This window comes from Triticum aestivum, chromosome 7B (genome assembly GCF_018294505.1).
Source record: "Triticum aestivum cultivar Chinese Spring chromosome 7B, IWGSC CS RefSeq v2.1, whole genome shotgun sequence".
NCBI classification, from domain to species: Eukaryota; Viridiplantae; Streptophyta; class Magnoliopsida; order Poales; family Poaceae; genus Triticum; species Triticum aestivum.
Window position 1 is genome coordinate 585,840,359 of NC_057813.1, and position 19,798 is coordinate 585,860,156.

The 19,798-nt window shown below is 42.6% G+C and overlaps 1 long non-coding RNA gene across 6 annotated transcripts; it reads right to left on the reverse strand.

The window, feature by feature from the left end:
- Positions 1 to 6,556: 6,556 nt before the first annotated feature.
- On the reverse strand, positions 6,557 to 10,110 carry LOC123161958 (uncharacterized). Of its 6 annotated transcripts, none has more exons than XR_006480959.1 (5): positions 9,674 to 10,110; positions 9,200 to 9,299; positions 8,664 to 9,065; positions 7,601 to 7,756; positions 6,557 to 6,792 (listed from the first exon to the last, which is right to left on the reverse strand). It is a non-coding gene; the product is annotated as an uncharacterized lncRNA (long non-coding RNA). The 6 variants fall into 6 exon arrangements; XR_006480961.1 differs by lacking the exon at positions 6,557 to 6,792 and adding an exon at positions 6,799 to 7,221; XR_006480962.1 differs by lacking the exon at positions 6,557 to 6,792 and adding an exon at positions 6,799 to 7,230.
- Between the last annotated feature and the right edge of the window lie 9,688 nt (positions 10,111 to 19,798).

Sequence of the window (19,798 nt, forward strand, 5' to 3'; positions counted from 1 at the left end):
ATATCTAAACATGAGGGCTAGTTTGAGCTAGTTGCATCTATAATCCACCCTAAAAAACTATCCAACCCAAGGTGCTAATTGGAGCTAGTTCTCCTAGTGCATTTATGGTCAATCTAAGTATCTAACCCTGTCATCCAAACACCTCTTTGGATGGAGTTTGTTCAGGGTTAGTCATGAGCTAGAAACTAACTCTAACCTCTAAGCTAAGTTGAGTATCCAAACATGGCTGTGTTGTTGTTGTTGTTGCTGCTGCTGCTGCTCTTCTACGTGTATCTAGACATCATCAAAATATTAAGGTAACACTCTTCCTTGTTGCTATGTAGCCTAGGATTGCATATGTAGACATTAAGTACAATGCATGTTGCTATGTAGCCTCAGATATATTACATATAGCCCTAGTTAACCTAACGATAAATGGGTTGCAGATATATTCAGTTAAAAGTCCAATTCACCGATTAGTCCCTTATCAGCCCCGGCCTATATGGTACCAGCTACCGATATCCTGAACAGTGAGCATATATAAGCTATGGGATGAAACTAACCTCGATGGAAAACATCAGTCGTTCCCAAAATTGTCCTGTGTAGGGACATCGAGAAGCATGTTAAGCATAATAGGCTAAACATCAACCAAAATTATCCATGGCAGACAAAATAATCTCCAAAAGATAGCTTGTGTGTGCAGGTTTAAGCACGCTAGTAAAGCAAAACAAGTGAAAAGGTGTGTTAACTGCAACAGGCCTAACATTTAACAACAAGCAAACATAGTCATCCAAACTGATATTGTGCCGGTCTAAGTACACTAGTTATTGTTAAATAAAAATGGAAAGGCGTGTTTAACTACAAGATGAAGCAACCATATGTAGTCATTCATGTCTTGTTTGTTTCAGCTTCGCTTGGATTTTAATCACCTATTGATTCGCTTCTGTGGCGAAGTTGTTTCTGCGAATCAGCTTCACCACCGAAGTACACTTTGAGGTGCTTCAGGAAATTGCACTAAAAATGACCCAAATCCAAATTCAGCTTCACTGGCAAAGCTGATTCCAAATAATTGTTTGTTTCGGATTCCAGATTTGGCTTAACTGGCAAAGCTGAATCTGGTCCCAGAATCCGAAACAAACAGGGCCATAGTGGTATTGTGGAAACTGGTACTCATGAAATTGAACTGCACAGTTCATACTTGCACATATAGAACATCACGTTGTGAATAACTGGAATAAACAAGGCATACTACGAACAACCAAAGATAGCATTTGAAACTGGACATATGCTAACTACAAACAACAGAACAATCAAAAAACTTTAAAAGAGGCACATGCTAGCTATAATTGGCTTAACAGCAAGCAAATATATGCATTCCCATCAGTATGTTTAAAATTGGATTGATGAAATGTACTACACAGTAAATAATTGCACATACAGAGCATAGCATTGTGAACAACTAAAATAAATAAGGCATACTGCAAACAACCAGATATAGCAACTAAAACTGGACATATTCTCACTACACTACAAAAGGGACTCGACAAAACAAATCATGGGTTTCCCCCTATGAAGAGGCACGGCAAAACAAATCATGGGTTTCCTCACTTTTCACAGATGGGCTCGTTCCTGTGGGAAGAGCAGGGATCCTGGATGCGCTCCATGTTGTCACAGATGGGCTCCTTCCCCTTGGAAGAGCACGACTGTAGGGCGCCCTCCCTGATGTCGCAGACGGGCTCTTTCCCCTTGAAAGAGTAGATGGGATCTTTCCCCTTGGAAGAGCCAGAGAGGGTACCCTCCTTGTGGTCGCCGTTGATGAGGTCTGACTTGGAAGCTGTGGATCCCAAGCCAGCATCGCACAACGTGTCCTTTAGAAATGACAAAAGGGGCTCGATGGTGATGTAGGATGGCAAGTTGTTGACAGCGAGCCAGAGGAGATCAGCGGAGGGGACATGCATGATATCGACGGCGGTTGAACCCGAGTGGTTGGGGGTGGGCCACTTAACCTGTGACATAGCCCTTCTCATGCCGTCACTGTCGATGACCTTGATGTCGTAGCCGGCGGAAGAGACATGCCCGCATACTCTAGCCCTCTGCTTGAGTTCTTGCCGCCATTAATGGTCGTCAGCTTCCTCGGCGACGTTGGGCGAAGAGACCGTGATACACCTCTTTTGGGCCAGTCACTCCTCAAGCTCCACAGGAAGCGTAGCCGGGCTTAGGCTACGACGCTCTAGAGTGGGGCATGGGGATGGGGATCTAGGGGAAAAGGGGTGTTTGGCAGGCGTCATCTAAGAAACTCAGGGCGGCCTTGGTATGGAGATCGGTGGGTAAGCTGCACGGGCAAACTGGCAGATGTTGACAATGAGGGTCTCGCGGTAGAGGCAGCGGCGGGGGGGGGGGGGGGGGGGGGGCTTGCTAGGATTTTGAGCGAGGGAGTGTGTGTGTGTGCGCGCGCGTGCCCGAGGAGGTTTTGGTGTGTGTGTGTGTATGTGTGTGTGTGGAGGGGGTTTAGGGTTTAGGGTTTAGGAAATGACGCGGGTAGTGAAAATTTTACAACACAGGAGTCAAATGCGGGAGTGAAATGCCGGGGCTAATGAAAATTTTGATGATGGTGCATCGCACTCGGTCCGAAGATAACAACCGTGTGTTATGAAACAGAAAAATCCTCGAGGTGGGTAGATATTTTCTAGGGGCAGGCGGGATCGGGAACAAGAAACATCGCACACGGTCCGGAGATAACAACCGTGTGTTATGAAACACAAAAACTCTCCTCGAGGTGGGCAGATATTTTCTAGGGATGCAGGTGGGATTGGGAAGAAACATCGCACACGGTCTGGAGATAACAATCGTGTGTTATGAAACTGAAAAACCCTCGAGGCGGGAAGATACTTTTTAGAGGGGGAGCCTCGTGGAGCCCAATGTACTGTGTGGATGTGTGCGTGACAGGGGCACCGGCGTGGCACACGGTTAGTTTGAGTGAACCGTGTCTGTTGCGTCATCCGACTTTTCTAATGTTCATAAATATGGCGAAAAATGACGCAGGAGAGGGTCAGAACACGAACATACTTGCATGTGGACCAAATTTATATGTATGAAAAGGGTGGTTTGATTTTCAAATACTAAATGCAACTTTGATGTCGCACCTATCTCGCAAAGCGCACGGTATTGCTTGCCCCCCTTGTGTCGGCACGAAGGAAATCCTAAGCTATATGTGAATGCATGCCCCCCCCCCCCAACCGAGGCTCACCTAGCAAAGTGTGATGTAGCTAGCAGCCCCCCCCCCACCCTTGTGTCGGCACGAAGGGAATCCTAAGCTATGAATGGATGCCCCCCAATCGTGGTTCACCTAGCAAACTGCGAAGTAGCTAGCAGCCCCCCTCTTGTCCGCACAAAGGGAATCCTATGAATGCATGCCCCCCCCCCCCCCCAACCGAGGCTCACCTAGCAAAGTGTGAAGAAGCTAGCAGCTCCCCCTCCCTCGTGTCGGCACAAAGGGAATCCTAAGCTATGAATGGATGCCCCCCCAATCGTGGTTCACCTAGCAAAGTGCGAAGTAGCTAGCAGCACCCCTCGTGTCGACACGAAGGGAATCCTAAGCTATGAATGTCCCCCCCCCCCCCGAACCGAGGTTCACCTAGCAAAGTGCAAAGTAGCAGCCCCCACCCCCCCACACACACACTCACTTTTTGTCGGCGGTCGAGAGAGGCATCTCACTAAGATTGACCGTAAGACAGACCAAGAATAATCCACCTTGGTCGTACAATCTCTCTCTTGTTGCTGGTCAAAGTGATGGTCGTCCATGCGACCCCAGATAGGCTAGCTCTCCAATAATCATGCAAGTAGCTAGTCCCCGAAGACAACCACTGCATGCGTGTGGCCCAAACATATGTGTGGATCAGGTGTGTTTTTAGTACACAATGGAACAACTTTGATGTGGCACCGTGATTTCGAACTAGAAATTCCAACACTGGGTCAGGGTTAGGTTGATGATGCATATGTATGTTACACCACACTTCAAGCCGATGACGGGGATTCATGCATGCATGCCTGCATAGTATATGCACTCAAACTTTAATTAGGTCTGAATCTCACCATGACCTATACTACGATAACATGAACCAAATGAAGAATCTGCCATGGTAACCTATCTTGTTGTCGGTCAAGGTGATCATGGATGTCCACGCGGGCCCATGAATATATAGGCTTGTCGCCGATAACCATGCGAGGGAGTGTACCATTCGAATACAACCACTACATGCATATGTATGGAGGTGATGCGTGCATGCATGTTTGAATACCATTTCACAACATTGATATGGCGCGTGCATCGAAAATCATACACTCTCCCCACACAGAGCGAGATCGGTTCATGACGTGTCGTTGTACTAGCCACTTCGACTCGATGGGAGGGATTCATGCGTACACATGCATGCGTGTGTGCTCATATATATATATATATATATATATATATATATATATATATATATATATATATATATATATATATATTATTTACAAGCAAAAAAATAACCCCCTCCTAAGTTAAATTAACCACTCTCGTTGTCAGGCAAAAAGTTGTATGTATATACCTTCATAAGAGTTTCCATTCTTCTTCGTACAATGAAATAAATTAAGAAATTTCATTTATCACTTTCCTATTCAACCCATGATATTAAGACACCTAAATAATAAATTTATTAGTACTTGCCAATTACTTCCATAAAGCATATATGGAAGCCGCTTAATATACTCGCCCCCATTATTATCTGCATGCATCAGTCGAAGATCCGACGGCCACGAGGTAAGGAGCTTGGGCACCTAGGTGTCCCAAACTGTTGTCATATATATATATATATATATATATATATATATATATATATATATATATATAGGATAAATGTTTGCTACAAGCAGTGGTAGTTACCACCACTTGCGTTTTGTATGTTGTATGTAGTATCTGTCGAAACCGAGAGTATGTATGTGTAGTATGTAGTATATAACAATGATTAGGTAGTATATATACAAATTTTTAGATAGTATGTACCATTTTTTGAGTATGCTCTTTTTACGTACAAATATGTACGTATTTCACAAATATAACAAAAACTATGGGCTCATATGCAATTTTTTCATGTAACTTGTTTTGAAATATCTTAGATATAGTATACGAACATATTTAAAATAATAAAATAGTATATATAGTACCACATCCTAGTATATGAGACATGTGGGGTAACTACCATTGGGTGGTAGGATGGATTTTCCCTATATATATATATATATATATATATATACAAGCAAAAAAATAACCTCCTCCTAAGTCAAATTAACCACTCTCGTTGTCGGGCAAAAAGTGGTGATGGACCAAGCGGGCCCACACATGGAAAGCATCGACATCGCTGATAACCGCTTAAGTGGATGCGAGAGGACAACCACCATCGCTTTGCAAGTGGGCCAAACATACGTTGAATATAATACCTAAAATGCACAACTTTGATGTGCCACACATGTCTCAAAAATTGTAAACCATGCACCCACACAGAGCGAGGTTCATGAAGCGTACTACATATGATGGTTCCCTTCCCCCTCTTCGACGCATATTATATGCTCCTACCATAATATAACCCAAAAAGAACCCTGATTGATGGTGAAAATTAATTAACCTCTTCTTATGTAGGTCAAAGTGATGCACATGCATCGGCGATGGTCTCGTGGGCCCACAGATGGAAGCGTCACATGTGAGTGTCCTAGCTAGGATAACCACCGTCTACACGCATGTGGCGCAAAGAGGTTTTGTGTGATGTTTGAATAGCCATTTTCACAATTTTGATGTAGTATGTGCCCCGAAAACCGAAAAGTCCCGACACAGAGTGAGGTGTACTTGTTCACGGACGCGTACGTATAGTATATACTAGCGGGTAATGCGCGGCGGCACGCCACGCCACATGGACTAATTAGCTATTTTGGTCTTTTTTTAATATTTGGTGAGTGGTCACAAGATTTTTTTTGGCAAAGTAGTTCATGTACATTTAGTTGGGTGATCGTGACAAAGTAGTGCATACAAGAAAACGGTTCATCTACATAAGAGATCTAAATGATACGCAGCAATATAGATTGCCCGGCAGCTACATAAGAGATCTATATGATACATATCAATATAGATTGCCCGGCGTGCCACGCCTCGCTAATTCGTTTTAGATTTAGTTGTTGAAAATCTAGTGTACCGTGCAGCTGTGTCTTTGTGGCGAGGTGACAGACGATTGATTACGTATCTAACAGTTGTGCACTTTTTGTTTGTTGATGAAATTAATATATTGTGCCAATGTGGAAATAAATACACTTGGGAGTACGATTAGACATGCCGGTCGTGTTGGCTTATTCATTTTTTTTAACGTAGCATTCAGAGCTGGTTGTCGCGGTTGACTATAGCATTCAGAGTCTGTTATTCCTTATGGGTCTTCAAGGGTATTACTCCCTCCGTCCGGAAATACTTGTCATCAAAATGGATGAAAATATATGTATCTAGAACTAAAATATATCTAGATACATCTATTTCAATGACAAGTATTTCCGGACGGAGGGAGTATAATTTTCCACATACGATAATTTTCCACATACGATATACATATTGATAAGATAAACGCTCTGCTCTACTACTTAATTTGCGCTGTCCATGAATCTTGGTTATCATCATGCGCACAAATGAATGGGACATTGTTGTCGGTAATCTAACTAAACAACCAGCCACAGCAATCTAACTAAACAGCCAGCCACTTGGTACTTACGCCCAGCGGCCAGCGCATTCTGGACAACCTGAAAAATACAAAAACACTGTCCTTTATTATATACGTCAATAATTTTTTAACTTCCAAACCAATTTCATGATGTGCAAAATTTTTAACGACTACAGAATGTAAGAATTCCGATGGATAGAGCGGATCAGCATCAGCAAGATAATCAGTTGATATAATATCACAGCTAACAATTATCTTGGAACAACCAGACATATACGGTTATAAAGAGATCCACTAATATCATCAAGCATTTTATTAGTTTCGACGGTTAGCATAAATGAAGAAAAACGGATCACGTGCTATTAATAGTAGCAGATATGTTATATCTTTAGTGGGCAAAATCACTAAATTTTTAGAATGCGCAGCCATGAAGTAGAAGCTTTGATCGGAGCTGAAATTCGGTTTTGCCAACTGTATACTGAGTGCAGATATTGCTGTTGCCGATGTCCTGTACCCACTGAGCAAATTCAGATAGTTTCGTACAGTGCATGGCATCCATTGCATTTAGATCAATTAAAGGAAGGGAAAAAAGTCATGGCGTAAAACCGTAAACTAATGCACACAAGCATCTCATTATACTATCATAATATGTAATTCTCAGCTAGAATTGACATACATGGCCAAACTTTTTCAGATTGTGACATCATTTTTTTCATGTACCCAAGACTGAAAACTGAAAAGGAACTTTCAAAAAGCTACTTACAGCAATAACTTTGTTCTCTGAAATGTTGGTTAGTACTAAAAACAAGAAGGCGTCGTTGTCATTGTTTGTCTAGAACAGCAGTACATAGGAGCTTATCAATCTGAAGCTTGTATGCTGAACTCACCGATTGCAAGGAAGAGGGAGAAGCTGATGGAGGCAGGGCTACAGGAAACTGCTGTTGCGCGGCACAGACAGGGAGAATAATGATACGCACGGGTCTTGGACAGTGGACATCTTTGCAGCAGGAGCCGGGTGTTTGGCCGACGAAGTAGTCGCTCAGCTGCGGAAGCAATCTATGTTATTTCTATACAAGATGGGACAACAATCTCTAAAATGCTTAATGATTCGTTTCCCATCTCTAGAGACTGTATGGCCTATTAGCATGGGCCACATAAAAATCAAGAAGAATATGTACTATATATTATGCACATATGTCACTACAACCCATACTGTAGTAGAATAGAACAGGTTGAATCCTCGGAACCAACTTAAACTGACAACTTTCACTTCATCGACACTCAAATGAACACTCTTTCCTCTTTGCTCATACTGTATAGAACTGGCCACAGCTATCACAAAAACTCATAGTTCAGTCAAAAAATTGTACAATTTATCTTATTTCTGTTAACTGGGGGAAATAGTAGAATCAAGATACTCTACAGCCCATAAAACTACCTCATATATTAACTTGGAAAGGAATTAACTAAGAAGTGGCCAAAAATTAAGAGATGTCTAAAAAGACAGTGACATTGTGAAAGCAAGTGATAGATCTCTAAAATTAGGATGGAATGAAAGGAACCAAGTAGTGTGACAATTATAAGATATATAAAAAGATAACAGTTGATAAGCAAATGAGAGATCTCTGATAATGATTTATTAGCATGAATCTCATAACCACACACTCATGTTTCCCTTACGTAGGCAGCAAAAGTCTAAATGATTAAGATACTATCCTCTTAACCTATTAAAATTTGGAGTCACAAACATTTTCCTACCATCAAGTAACCTACAAAACCCACACAAAGAAGGATCTGACGAACTAACTTTATTTTTTCAAACATTCAAATATACAAATAAGCCAAAAGAGAGATAAATTTTCAAAACTAACTTTATCATTCACTGATATACAACAAGTAGTCTAGAAAACCCATACTTGAATCATTCTTAGCAAGATAAACATGTAGTACCTGAAGAACATGGTACACAAAATCCCTCTAGAACTCCAAGGTAATGAATCAATCTTATGGATTGACTAAACCAATCCTTTTGATTAAAGGCATCCTGCATGTGCAAAGCAAAAAACATATCATAATGGGATATCAGCTTGATGGAAAAAACATACCATAAAATATTTATTTGCGAAAACGACTATTGTACAAGAGATATCGGCTTGATACGGAATATGATGGAATAAGAATAGTAATTACAGTGATCTAAAACTCTTATATTTCTTTAAGAGGGGGTACAAAGTAATGATCTCATAAGTGCGAGAGGGGAAAGAACAACACCTGATCATGTTGAAGTATAATAGTGAACTGTACATTTACACCTCACTGAATTTTCAGGTTTAGACAACCCGAGCTTTATAACTGAAACAAAAACAAGATGGTATTGATCCTCCTTGGATAAATTAAATTCCAATAGAGCAGAAGTTCTACTTAAGAATCTACAAAAATAATTCAATATTGTTCTAGTATTTAAAAAAATTCACCATGGAAGCTACCTCATTATCAACCCATACGCAGATTACATAATCAGTGCAACATCAAGAAAGCCGAAGATTGTGCAGAAATTTGCATCCACCTCTAAATATAGTAGAAGACCTGCAAGGAAGCGATTACTATTAGTAATCTAGTAGAAATTATCATCTGTCCCTACCAGAAACCTGATTATATATAAGCTATTTGTGCAACATATGCACACAAATTAGCTGCGGCTACATTTACATTCTATCTTGAAACGATTGCGAGAAAGGCTTTTAAGATAATGCACACACCAAAAAAAAAGTACAGTAGTTTTTTCTGCATGAACACGATTCCTCAATTTTGGGCTTTTGGCTGAAATTACAGCATTTTCCAGTGCAGAAGTTGTCATATCTCTGCTCTAGAAGTGATGTATACGAAAATAAGCACCAAGTAGCAGGCAAAACTAAGAAATATGAAAAGGAGAACCAAAGATATTGCTGGGTGGTACTCACTGATTCATGTGAAGACGAAGACATGGGGCTGGACGGGGAGCTCGAACTTGAGATTGAAGTACTCGCTGACTTATGCTCCATCTGATCTCCATGTCCAGCAGCCCCAGCCTGCTGCGAGCCAGCAACCTCCAAGGCTCCAACGTGTAGCCAGTAACCGCGCTGCTCTCTCGGCGCGTGGCCCGGTGACGCGCCCCGGCGGTGACGCCTCTAAGCTCTGACGCACGACGGAATCGACCCGGCTTCAGCCCTTCCTCCAGGTGGAAGGAGCTTGATCCAAAGGAGAGAGGGGAGTGGAAAGATTAGGAGGAACCTACTCCATTGATGCTTGCTCTGTTCACAGATCGGCCATGCGGGTGGAGAGGTGGGGGCCCGGCGGCGAATTGGTTGTGTGCGCCGCCAGATTTTGGAAGACAGACGCAGTGGCGGAGGGATGACCTAGAAAGGCGAAGTGAAGACCCAGGAAAGTAAGCCTGTCCTTTTATAGCGCAATATGCGGTGGGCTGGTGGGCTGGTGGGCTAGCTGCGGGCGGTGGGGGGAAGCGAGAGAACTCTAGAGAACTGGACACGCGGTGGGCAGCGGAGAAATAGCATGGTCAGCGTTTGATTTCGTTGATGACGCGTGGGCAGTTCCCCAAGATACGTGTCCACCATCGCTTTTCTTTTCTACTACCACGTCAGAATGGTCTAAAAAACGGACTTCACGTGCAAATTCTACCTCTGCAGGTCCCCTAGCAACAAGTGTAATTTTCTAGAGGCCATAAAAAAAATTCCAAAAAATTCAGAGAAATGAATCCCTTACGGGCCTAGTATTCTTAGTATATATACCACCATAAAACAAACAAAATAGATTCTACCTTTCTAATCAAATTAACCTCACTACCGGTTGTTTGTCAAAGTGATGGACGATGACCTCGCGGGCCCACACAAAGCGTAATACACGAGTATTGAGTGTCGTGTAGGACAACCATCGAATGCATGTGGCAAAAACATGTATGTATGAAACAATTGTGTAATGTTTTAAATTACGAATTCACGACTCTGATGCGGCATCGGCCTGCCTAACAAAATGATCAACCCACACGATGGCTCACCACTCATAGTGTACTGCGAGCCACTCGCCACCCCCAGACGCACCCACCCACACACACACCGCGAATCCACTGCAACTATGATGCATGTTAAATTATTTATCCCGCGGTGAACATATGTATGTTATCAAAGGAGGGACGTTTTAATTTCAAAAAAATCACCGATCATTAAGACGTTTTAGTACATTAATTGATTGGTTTTCAAGGGGTATAATGTGCAAATCAAATTCGAGCTACATGCACACATGGCAGTGCACCTAAATGGATTGCAAAAACACATGTGTCTCACTTGGTGCATGTTTACTCCCCGTGCAACAAATTTCAAACAATGAGAATCTTGATTTTTAAATTTTAGTACATCCAAAACTTATTAGAAGTTCATGAAACTTATCATGTTGTCATATGGACACCGATACAAAGTTGCATTGTAATTTTTTTGGTCAAATTTGAGACCAGTTTTGATGTAATCTTTATCTAATTACAAACGAGAGATTATTAATAATTGGGAACCAATATCCCAAACAGACTATTTCTTCGAACCATGAATGTTAGACCAACAATGGATACGTGCCATGCTTCAGTTAAGCAAAAAATAAAGCGGCGTCATTAATCATCCAAATAGAAAAACAATATACATGCTGCCACGCGACCCGTGTACCGTGTGAGCAGGCGTGAGTTGACGGGACGCATGCGAGCAGTCCGCCGTGCAGGCAGACTGGGAGGCATGCGTGCAGGTGTGTGAATTGATAGAGGCGTGCTCGCTGCACAGTGTCATCGGGAGGCGTGCGAGTAGCTGTGTGAAACGACGGTAGGCATGCCAGCAGTCCGGTGCGCAGGCTCACCAGGAGGCGAGCCAACGGTTTGACTGCGCCCCGCCCCTCTCACACTATTCCATGTTAATGGTGCGCCCGAGTGGCCGCACCCCCATCCTCGCCACACACATAATCCCCTCTCTCCGCTTGCATCCTCGACACCGCTCTTAGTCATCAAAGCTGTCACTGTATGAGGATGCCGCTGAAGCGCCCCATCGGAGGGAGTGGAGACGCCAGGGATGCTAAAGCACCGGAGCACGGCATGATATGGATACAGAGGTTGCCGTCACCGCCGGCGAGTTATCGCTGCAACCTGACATCGTCGACAGCGTCGAACTTCCACAGCCGGAGGCGGAGTTCCACACCGACTCCAGCGATGACTCCGACAATGACGAACAACTGGTTAGTCATCTATACCCATTTATGTGTCAAATAGATCCCAGGGTTTCTCTGGTTACTCCTGCCTTCCCCTTTTTGGAATAGAAATCCTATGGTTATGTTCTCCCAATCCATGAAATCTGAGTAAGTTTCATTAGATCCGTGCAGTGTATTGACTGTTTGAATGGTACAAGTAATAAGTGATTAGTTGTTTCATCTATGGAAATGATTTCTGCTAGGGTTAGTGTTCGTGCTAATAATTCCTAGTCAGGACTTGACAATTGATTTTGAATGACCTACATATGTTTGTGCCATTATTTTCTTCAAGATTGGTTTGTACATAGACGAATGTGCTTAAAAATCGGCCATAATCTCTGGATATGTATAAATAAATAGCCATAAATTCCTAATCCTACTTCACGACATGTAATCATTGATTTGATGCCAATTTTTGGCAACTGCCAAATGTTCGCTAGAGATTAGTTTGTAACCATTAATTTGAGGCCACATTTTTTTAACTATTTGTATAGGTGCTGTCTAACGATGTGGACAGCGAGGATGAAGATGTCTAGAGGAGGTACAACAGGCAAATCATGAGGGAGCTTTATGCGGGAATGCATAACAGGCGTATTAGGACCTGGAACGGTGGCTATCGATGCCCATTTTGCAACCACAAGCTTCGTGACGCCTATAAAAGCGTTCTGGCACATGCAAGAGGACGGGCCATTGGCTCCTTCAAGCAGAAGTATGCTCGCAGGGTGGAGCACGACGCATATGCCGAGTACCTGGAGAAGGTTAAGGATCGTGTCGGCTTGTGAGATGAGATTTGGGTTCTAACTATGTACGCTTGATCATCCTTAATGACGGTTGAACTGTGCTTGTGTATGTGTACGCTTATTATCTATGTCTGAGTATGTTTAATCTATGTTTACTTATGTCTAACTGCAGGATATGGATGCAATCAGTTTGTTGATGGAATCTACCTCCATCCTCATTTATTGGTCCCCTTTGGAATTTGTGTTAAATGTTGACCAAAGATTTAACTGACAAAATGTTAGTGCAGGCCAGCAAAAATTATATCGTTGGATGTGTATTTGAACATAGTGTTCAATGATATAATTTTTTATGACATGCATAAACATTTCTTTGTCAAATATTTGGTTGAAATTTGGTACAAATTACAGAGGCGACCAATAAACTAGGACAGAGGTAGTACGTCAATCACACACGGTTCCCAAAATTGGAACTATGTGCAATGACTTTCATTTTTCCTGTTGCTTCAATCACACACGGTTCCCAAAATTAGAACCATGTGCAATGACTTTCGTTTTGCATGTTGCGTCAATCACACATGCTTGTCTCTAGCAAACCGTTGCCTCCAAAATTCTTTGTGGGACAGAAAACCCTCACCACCCAATTCAAAAAAGAAAAAGTAAAACCCTCGCCATCCCCACGTCACAAAAGACCTCACCCCCGCCCGCCACCCCATGCCTCCGGTCCCCATTCACACCTGCACAAGCTCCTCCGCGTCTATGCATGGCACCGCCTATCGCGGATGTAACCACTTAGCTCGTCGCCTGCCGCCGCCGCCAGGCTGCGGGCAAACCCCACCGCATTTCGCCACTTCCGCTTGCCGCATATCTTTCTGTTGCAATCTTTGGGCATCAATATAGTTTGTCTTCCTCCAAGTATTGGTAGTTGGATATCTGTATTGCATTCCACTCTCTTGTTGAGAAATACACAATTTATGGAGGACCACAATTTATATTGGCCTTCTAAGATTTTCGCCCATTTTGGCAATCGATGCCAATGGGGGAGAAGTTTCAGAGAGTTTTGTGGAGTAGCTTTGGTTTTTGTTTCCTTAGCATTTGCATCTCATACGCATGCATTATTGGTTGGTGCATTGAATGGTGATGCATAATTCCTTGTATAAACTCTCTTGAAAGTGATTGTCATCAATTACCAAAATGGGGGAGATTGAAAGGACATGTGGTGCCCCCATGTGTGGTTTTGGTAATTGATGACAATCTCTATGGACTAGTGGTTGCCTTGAGTTACATTTGAAGGGTTTGCCCATGGGCTTTTCTTGGAGTCCATTTGTTGGTTTCAATGAGAGTTTGTGATGACCAAGGTGCTATTAAGGAATTATCCAAAGATTGGTCATATGAGTGTTGAGCTTATTGCAAGCATGTCTTGAAGAAGAAGTTTGTGTGATCATTCATGTTTACCTTCAAGACATCATCCAAATGAAGAGAGTTGCAAAGATTCAAGGTTGATCAAGACTAAGTCAAGAGTGAATCAAGTTGATCAACTCACAAAGTGTAGAAGATGTACCGAGAGGGATCAAGTGATCCCATGGTATGGTAAGCATTGTCCATTGCACTTTATGTACTAACCCATGGTCTATGTGAGAGTTGTATGTGGGGTTAGGTACGTATCCATGGGCTTGCGTCAACAGGAAGATATCATACAACCCATGGAAAGGATGACATCAAGTGGTGATCGTCATCAAGATTGATGTGTGCAAGTTCAAGTGGAGCATCACGAAGAGATCAAGTGCTTGAATCTTGCCATCAATTGTGGTGTCAATGGACTTGTGAAGATGTGCCGAAGAGTGGCTCACCCATAGTGAACTATGGGGGAGCAATCATCTAGTCTTCATCAAGCCAACGCAATCAAGAAAGGTGGTCCAACTTGAGGGAGTCAAGATCGTCTTCATCTAGCTCAAGTGGACCATGTGCAAGGCAAAGGTTTTCCCTTGATAGGTTTTCTATTTTACCGGTCTTGTGGTGGTAGTTGGGAGACCGAGTTATAGGATCGTTTGTCGTGCTATCAAGGGGGGCTCTCAAGTTGGTAGCTTGATCGTATCGTTAGTAGAGAGCTCAAACCATTGCATCCTTGCATCATGTTTCTTGGTTCTTGTTTGGTTATCTTTGTGAGTCCTAGAGCTTATGGTCATCTTGATGACAAGCTTGAGTTCATTGAAAATGGAGTTCGCATGCGTCTTCTATGACGTTTTCGATGTTGGAGGTTTTACCGGTCTTATCCGATGAAGGGTTCTCACCATTTTCTTATGGGAATTTTCTCATTTGCTTATTTTTGATATTTCTATCAATATTGTGTTATCCCATGTTGTTAGCTTTCCAACAAACTTGGTTTTGTTGAATTCGGAGTCCGTTTGCAAAAGTTGTGGCTGTTTTGGTAAAGGCTGCAACGGTACTACCGCGACTAGAGCGGATGTAATTTTTTACTACCGCTCCAGAGCGGTACTACCGCTGCTCCCGAGCGGTAGTACCGCTCCAGAGCAGTACTACCGTGGCTCCTAAGAGGTAGTACCGCTCTGGACCAAAAACTCATGTTTTCTCTCTTGTTGGGCTGTTTTGACCGTGCTAAGCGGTAGTACCGCCCAGCGGTAGTACCGCTTGTGCACGACCTGAACACATAACGGTTGGATTCGGGAGGTCCTATAAAAGAGGGTCTTCTTCCCCAATGAACCTAATCCTTTGAGCTTGTGTTCTTCCCCCATTGTTGACCTTCTTCGAGCTTGCTAACTCTCAATCCCTCCATGGACTCTTGCTAGTTCTTGAGGGAAAAGAGAGAGGAGATCTAGATCCGCGTTTCCACCAATCACTTTCTCCTCTAAGTGAGGGGAACCCCTTGGATCTAGATCTTGGAGTTCTTCATGTTCTTCTTTCGTTCTTCCTCTCATTTTCCTCCCTAGCATTAGTTGCTTTGGTGGGATTTGGGAGAGAAGGACTTGGGCACTCCGTGTGCCCTTGCCATTGCATTTGGTGCATCAGTTTGAGTTCTCCATGGTGATACGTGGAAGTGAAGTTTGAGAAGCTTATTACTCTTGGGTGTTTGGGCACCCTAGAGCTTGTTCCTCTTGGGTGCCTTGGTGCCCTAGACGGTTGGTGGTGTTCTGAGCTCAATCATTGTGGTGTAAAGCTCCGAGCAAGCGTCGGGGTCTCCAATTAGGTTGTGGAGATCGCCCCGAGCAATTTGACGGGTACCGGTGACCGCCCCCAAGGGTTGCCAAAGTGTACGGGTTCGGTTACCGCCCCCAAGGGTCACCATTTGTACGGGTTCGGTGACCGCCCTCAAGGGTCCCTTAGTGGAATCACGGCATCTTGCATTGTGCGAGGGCATGAGGAGATTACGGTGGCCCTATTGGCTTCTTGGGGAGCATTGTGCCTCCACACCGCTCCAAACGGAGATTAGCATTCGCAAGGGTGTGAACTTCGGGATACATCGTCGTCTCCGCGTGCCTCGGTTATCTCTTACCCGAGCCCCTTTACTTATGCACTTTACTTTGTGATAGCCATATTGTTCTTTGTCATATATCTTGCTATCACATAGTTGCTTATCTTGCTTAGCATAAGTTGTTGGTGCACATAGGTGAGCCTAGTTGTTGTAGGTTTTGTGCTTGACAAATTAACCGCTAGGTTTATTCCGCATTTGTTCAAGCCTAAACCGTAATTATTTTAAAGCGCCTATTCACCCCCCCCCTCTAGGCGACATCCTCGATCTTTCAATTGGTATCTGAGCCTCGTCTCTCTTTGTTAGGCTTAACCGCCTAGAGAGTAAAGATGTCGACTAGGGGATTAGGATTCTCTGACACTCTTAGTTTCGATGGCACAAATTTTGATGTTTGGGTAATTCGCATGCTTAATCTCTTTAGGGTCATGGACCCAAATTTAGAGCGAATTGTAGATATGGGTTTTTCTCCTCCAAAGGATCCCCAAAGATTATCTTTAGAGGATGAGAAAAACTCTTATCTCAATGCTCAAGCTTCTAATGTGCTTTTTGATGCTTTGAGCAATGTAGTTATTTTTCAACTCATGTCGTTCCGGGATGCTCATGAGTTGTGGACAAAGCTTCAAGATAAATATGGTGTGTCCAATACTTGTGGGGATGATTGTTCCCCCTCCACCTCCGGTCATATAGTCTTCTCAACTTCTTCTACTTCACCTACATGTGGTTTGCCACAAGGTAATGATATGGTGAGTAGTGTTGGTCATTACAATGGTGATAGTATGCTTATTGTGGATGATCCTTCATCACTATATTATTGCAATACTCCTTCCTTGGGCTTTAACACTTCGAGCACTCCAAATGTTTCACATGCTTGTGTTGATAGTCCTTGCATATCATGTAGAAATTGCTTGACTAAATTGCATGATGATATGTTTGCTATGTCTTGTTGCCATGATAAAAATGCATCTATTTCCTCGAATTATTGTGCTAACAATGTAGAGGAAACCGAACACTCCATGGAACAAGATGTGGTGTTTAATGGTGCCTCAAGGGATCCTACATCATCATCTGTTGCTTTTTGCCTTATGGCTAAGGCATCAAAGGTATCTCCTACTTTGTACCCCAATATGTCTCTTGATGATGATGTTGATGCTAATGATGATGAGGATAATGATGAAGAGAATGATAATGTTGCCTCCTTAAAAACTAAGGGGGAGATGGTTTTTAAAGCTCTTCATAAAAATAAAATTGCTCGTTCCAACTTCATGGAAATTATGTCCATTGCCATTGAGGGAAATAAATATATTGAGGAGTTGGAATCTCATCACGAGGAGCATGAGGTCACCATTGAGAAAATGGAAGCTCATGGGCGTGATTACGCAAATGAGATCGCGGAGCTATCTCAAGCTCTTGAACATGAACAAACCACCTCCGAATCTCTTGAGGAGACTTTTTCTCTAGAATTATCTAGAGTGAGGGGATCTCATGATAGAGCTCTTGAGGTGGCCAACAATTTCAAAACTAAAAATGCTAAGCTTGAAGTTTCTCATGCTAGACTCCTTGAGGATTTTGAGCACCTCGAAAATGGCTCAAGGGTCATCAAGGGTGAGCTCATCAAAATCACCGAGTCTCATGCCCAACTTGAAGCTTCTTATTTAAAAGAGCTTGCCAAGTTGCCTTCTCCTCTTGTTGTTAATGATGATGCTTGGGCTACTAATTCTATTACTTGTGAAGCATCCATTTTGAAGGAGAATGTTGAGCTACGGGCTCAACTTGAGGTGCTATCTAGCAATTATGGGAAATTGGAAGGAAGTCATGAAAAGCTCTCAAGCTCTCATGATGATCTTCTAGTATCCCATAGTGTGCTAAAGATAGCTCATGAGGCCATGATTGCTAAGGTAACATCTAGTGAGCCTCATGTGGATACTAGCACTACTTCTAGTCAAAATAGTATATTGCCATGTGCTAGTCCTTGTAATTCATCTACTCACAATATTGGTACATCTTGTGATGAATTGCTTTCCTTTCCTTTTTGCTCCAACGATGAAGCTTGTACTTCCTCTAGTACTTGTGTTGAGACTAACCATGTAGAGGAAATCAAAGAGCTCAAGGCCCAAGTCACTTCTTTGAAGAAAGACTTGGAAAAGTGTCATGAAGGGAAGGCCACACTCAACAATATCTTAACTGTGCAAAAATCCCCCAATGACAAAGGTGGACTTGGATTCAACTCCAACAAGAAGAAGAAGTCCAAGTTGAACAAGAAGAAGGGCCAAGAACAAGTCAAGAATTCAGCCAAGATTGTTTGCTTCAAGTGCAAAGTCGAAGGGCATCATGTTAGATCTTGCCCATTGAATAAGAAGGCCATTAGTGTCAAGCAACAAGGGAAGAGGGCACAAGTTCAATCTCATCCTCAACATCAAGTTGAAGAAAGGCCTCTTCCCAAGAAGACTCAAGTTAATGCTTCTCAAATTGAGAAATCAAGTGAGAAGAAAGTGAAGAGTAGACGTTGCTACTTATGTCGTGAGAAAGGTCACGTCGCTTCTTCATGCACTAGTGGTAACTTATCCAACCCAATTATTATTGATGATATCTATTCTCTTGGTAAGGATAAGGTTGGCAATGTGTTTGCCAAGTTTGTTGGTACTCAAATTGGTGTCAAGCAAAGAACCATTTGGGTAGCCAAACCTATTGTGACTAACCTCTTAGGACCCAACTTGGTTGGGGACCAACAAGCTCAAACTTGATCAATAGGTGTTGTTGGAGGGCATTGGAGACTTGGCTACATTATGAAGAATTAAGGGGACTTCATCATTCTCTTTGTCTCAAGCCAAGTCAATTAGATTATCAAGTTTCTATCTTATATCCAGTGTGCCTCCTTGCGGTAACTTGTACTTAAATTGTTTACCTTGAAAGTTACTTGCCCCCTTGCATGTTTTGGTTTTGTTCCTTGCATGTGTTTGTATATGTTGCGCTTCCAACTTGCTTATCTTGAGCAATCAAGTATGTGTGTGTTGGTTTGCACATCATGTACGTGTGCGTCGTGCGTTGAGCCTTTTTGCTTCCTGTTTGTATCCTAGTTGGCTCGTGTGAGAGATCAATGGAACATCCCATTTTGGGGGAGTGATGTGCTTTGTGCACCTCACAATCCTATAAATGTGTGTACATGAGCAATACCATCTAGTATTGATATTACAAGATTATCTAGTCGCTAGGTGGTATATCTCTCATGAGAAATTCAAATTCTAAAAATTCCATTGATTATCTCATGTTGGACCTCTTATTGCCTCTTGTTAAGTTTTTATTGGTATCACATTATGGGGGAGTAATATGCTAAGTGCATATTACAAGCCTAGAAAATGTGTACATTTGAGATATTGTCACCTAGATTTGATATTGTAAATTATCTTGTTCCTAGGTGGCATGTTAGCTCTACAAGTTGCAATTTGCTTTTTGTTTGGAGTGAAGATGATGTCGGATATCCTTGCTATATACCACCGGGAATTATTTCCAAATACTTCTTGTCCTTTGACAATTGGTAATCACTTATGTGTGGTAGAATTTAATTGATCATCTTTACATTGGCTTTTGTG